We start from the raw sequence: 4,810 nt of genomic DNA, 5'->3' as shown, positions 1-4,810 counted from the left end.
CTTCGAGCGATGGCCGGGGGGTTCCGACTAGATCCACCCTACTGGCTGGGATCTTCCTTTCTCTGCGCCGACTGAGCTTCCTCCATATGGATGTATTTGACGGCTCGGTTCTGGAGTGTGTCGAAGTTTGCAGGAGCCTTCTTGATCAAAGATCTGAAGAAGTCTCCATCTATCAAACCTTGAGAAAAGGCACTCACTAGAACCTCCGAGGTGGCTGTCAATACCTCTTACGCCACCTGATTGAAGCGGTGTACAAACTCTTTCAATGACTCCCGAGACCTCTGCTTGGTGGCGAACAGGTCCATCGTGATCTTGCGGTATGTACGGCTGGTGGCGAAGTGCCGCAGGAAAGACTTTTTAAAGTCAATGAAAGAGCTAATGGAGGATGGCGGCAACTGGCTGAACCACCTAAGGGCGGATCCGGCCAGCGTTGTTAGAAATACTCGGCACTTAATGGCGTCAGTATATTGGTGGAGCATCGCCGCATTTTCAAATCGCCCGAGGTGATCTTCCGGATCCGTCGATCCTGTGTAGTCAAGGAATTGGGGAGTTCGGAAATGCCTGGGAAGTTCTTCGTCTAAGATGCGACGCATGAAGGGGGAGCCATTCGTTCCACTTCCCTCTCCCACTTCTGGCCTTTTCCCCCAAGCCGGGTCTCGGACGGGGATTTGGTCAGCGGCGGACTCCATGGAAGCATCGTAGTAATCCACTTCCGGCGGGGGTCTGACAGAGGGAGCGCGTGGTGCTTCTGCAGGCGTGAATAGTCATCGAGGAGGCATCGTAGGGACCTATGCCGGCCTAGCAGGAGCCGGAGGAGGTTGAGCTGGGACCTCCTGTTGGTTACGTGAGATGGCTTGGACTGCTGCAGCCACCGCGCGGTCAAAGTCTTCTTGGGTCATGGTGAGGAGTTGAGGTCGAGGAGGTTCATCCGTCGGCATATCTCAAGGCAGGACTACTAAAATTCCCACAGACGGCACCAAAATATGTTCCTGTTGAGATCTGCACCAGGAAGTTTCGACCGTCTTCTTCAGCACCAAGGCCCTAAAGGACTGGGAAGGGGATGGGGGGAAGAGCTTTGGGGAGCACCTGCAAACACGAAGATCGTGAGAAGTAAGGCCAGGAGTGTTCTGGTGCGACCACTCCGATGCTTAAAGTTTGTGCGAGAGGAGGAAGAAAGTAAGATGAAGAAGTTGAATATGTGAGATTGCATACCTCTATTTCGCAACAAACTGACCTTTTATATGATTTGAAGACGTTAAGTCACATCAAGAATGTGACTAAAGTCTTGCATCAAGACGTCAAGGACTTGGGACGTCTTATGGTTGGGTCCATGTATTGTATAGCATCATTATTGCTCATTTTATGTATTGCATAGCATTATCTAGTGTCATCATTATTGCTGACATACATGCTAGAATAGGATGCATATTAGGAAAAGTCTTGCATTAGTACTCATTCCATTATGTACACATCGGGCATACTCCACATACATGCATACTCATACACATGCATACATCATATGTATATGAAAAAAAAAAGGTGCATGGATCCACCCATCTAGATCCATCTAGTCCGCAGCAAACGGCTCGCGGTAAAGACGTCCCAAATCCGTTGATGGCTGAGGCTTTGCCAAAAAGCCTATGAGGGTGAATAGGTCCACCGATAATGACCTATCTAGTCCGTAGAAACGGCTACAGTAAAGACACGCCAAATCCGTTGATGGCTGAGGCTTTGCCAAAAAGCCTATGAGGGTGAATAGGTCCACCGATAATGACCTATCTAGTACGTAGAAACGGCTACGGTAAAGACACGCCAAATCCGTTGATAGCTGGCCACTTGCTAAAAGTGTGCATCTTCTTGGACTTGTGAGCTGGGCGATGGAGAGGATCATGAGTTGATGAGCTGGCGGAGGTGGCTAGAGCTGGCTGAGCACTGCGATGCAGGCTGATGGAGGCTGGCACTGACGTTGAGCATATGGAGGCGGCTGGAGCTGGTGGCGTACTGAGGCACAGGCTGATAGAGGCAGTTGATGCTGCGTCTTCCTGAGTTGTCAGTGACATCATGAGCAGCCACAGCACCTTTTTGAGGATGGCGGCTAGCGGCAGCTGACGGACATATGTCACGAGCGGATGATGGCATGGACGAGGACGGAGCTGCGATACACTGGGCCGTGGCACTGGTTGATGGATGACGCTTCACGAGCTGATAGAGGAGGGCTACCCTCACCCTTCCTGAGGGTGGCACGACTACCTGAGGATGAATAGAGATTGTTTTGGTTATTTGTACACATGAGTAGAGTGCGAGGTAGATGAGCATAGTATTCATGAGAGCACTTGTACAGCATACCTTTGGCAGATGCTCAAATCTGACAGTTCGTCAGACATGATATGAGCTGACGTCATAGGAGCTCCTGTATGGTTGTGCAGTTTTTCTTTGATGATATCTATTTACCTTTCATCAAAAAAAAAAAAAAGAATGTGACTAAAGTCCCATCGTCGTTATGAATGTGTTAGAGAGTGGTGTATAGTCAGCGTTGATGTCCCATCGCTGACTCGCATTTAAGGATGTATGTTCCGCTATCTATGGAAGATTTGCCATGATGACCTGTAGAGGTGTCAGAAAAACATTCACAACTGTACGATAGGGGAGTGGTCTTTTCCAAGATTAGAACAGGGACATGGAGAACCGTTAGGGATCGATTCAGCTAGGGTCAACGCGAGACTGAACCGACTATAGGTATCTCTCGACTGGCGACTCGGTTTGGGTCTAGGGGACGCAAGCCCTTAGGAGAGTCTGATCCGACTGGGCCTCTTCGAATGCTGGGGGAGTGGTTCCCATAAAGGAAACCCGAGCCGACTGGATCTATTCGGGCAGCGCAGGGGTAGCTCCGTTTCGAAGACATTAGCTAAGCCGAACCTGCCGCCCAGGTGCAAGAGGACTTGATTCGGGGGACTTAGCGGGGTGGAGCCATATTGAGGAGGGTTCGAGACTGAGTTGAGAATTGTTTCAGTTCCAGCTTTCCCATCCCGATTCGGTCCTTCTGTCGGGACTTTAAGGAGGCTTCTGGGGGGCTCGGCTGAGGGACTCGGCTCGGCCCATGCTTCTGGTCCCAAGGCGTTGCACCCGACACCTTCCGTTGGATTCGGCTAACCGCGCTCATCCTACCCGACACCTTCCGTTGGATTCGGCTAACCGCGCTCATCCTATACGACCATAACAGACGTGTTTTGCAAAGTTTCATTTCTTGATAGCTCTATCTCCTTGCTGTTTAGCCTTCTTAGCTCGGTAACTTGGCCTTCTCAGTTCGATGCTCCTGACACGACATCCTTGAGTTTATTAGTTTAAGTATTTTCCATTTACTTCAGCTCCTAACAATCTGAAAACAAAATCTTCCAAAAGAGCAATAGATGAGATTGTTTATCTAACAGTAAATGCTATAAATATAAATGGTTGAAATTATTTTCTAATTATCTCGACTTGACTCCCTGAGTTCTCTAGTTTGAGCTAGTGTTCTCAGGGATCCCTTTGTAATTCTATATTCTATTTATAATTTTGTATTCCCTGCCAGTTCAACATATGAAATATATTGAACTTTTCCTTTGACATTTATAAGACATAAATTTTCATTTTTTAATTTATTTTCTTTTTACAATCAATTTACGGTAAATTAGAATGAATTATTCGATCATAAATGTAGTCTACTTGGATTTGGTATTATGCCATGAGGTGGTTTTGATTTGTGTTTTTTTATTTTAAGTGGTCTCGTTAAGTAATAAATTGATGGGCTCTTCATCAAGGGCTCAGATGGTTGTGCTGTGGGACAAACGGAGGGTGGCAGTGGAGGTGCTAGAAGTTGAAGAACAATTTGTGCCATTACAGCACTATAACAAATTTGACTTTCCACAGCGCGTAATTAAACTATCCGCAGCGCACATCGCATACTGCATAATTCTAAGCTGTTGAAAATTATACTATATCCGCAGCGCGCGGGCTGCGCGCTGCGGAAAGGTGCATCCGCAGCACGCGGGCCGCGCGGTGCGGAAAGGTGCATCCGCAGCACGCGGGCCGCGTGCTGCAGAAAGATGCACCTTTCCGCGAATGTGGGCGGCCGGTAGACCGCGGGTGGGCGAGTGCGGTGTCGGGAGCACGAAGAACAGAGGGTGCGGTGGGTGGGAGAGCGAACGTGGGTGGCCGGCCGGCAGAGTGCGGGCGAGCGACAGAGTGCGAACGGGCGAGCACGGCGTCGGGAGCGCGAAGAACAAAGGGTGCGGCGCGACAAATACCTAAAGCCAGATCTCTGTCCGTGCATGTTAAGTCGCGCGACCGAATGGGAAAAGAAAGAATATTTTTTTTAATCTATTTTTAACAACGTAACACTTATTCGCGCTGTCAAAGTTATTTTTTTAACCCTCTTTTAACAGCGCATAATTTTTACACGCTGTAAAAAATACTATTTGCAGCGCACTGTTATTTGTGCGCTGTTAATTTTAAAATATAACGTATTATCCGCAGCGCACATATTTGGTGCGCCGTAAAAATCATTATTAACAGTATACTATAATTGTGCATCGTTAATAATGTACTGTGAAAAGTCAAATTTATTATAGTGCAGATTGTAATGTTGTATTTTCAGCCAAATTGTATTACTGGTTGTTAGTGCAAGATGCACTAAGATCTTGCCTAGAGTTTCGATGTTTGACAATACACCTAGGTCTGGTCAGTTATGACCAAGGGGTGATCCAAACAGGACTTGATGTTTGAATGTGTGGAAGTGAGTAAGAAGATCTAGTCGGTTAGACTAGACAGTGGA

The sequence above is a fragment of the Curcuma longa genome, chromosome 9 (genome assembly GCF_044706935.1).
Source record: "Curcuma longa cultivar G26 ecotype Majalengka, Jawa Barat chromosome 9, ITB_CL_G26_1.1, whole genome shotgun sequence".
Lineage (NCBI taxonomy): Eukaryota > Viridiplantae > Streptophyta > Magnoliopsida > Zingiberales > Zingiberaceae > Curcuma > Curcuma longa.
This window is presented reverse-complemented; position numbering follows the sequence as displayed.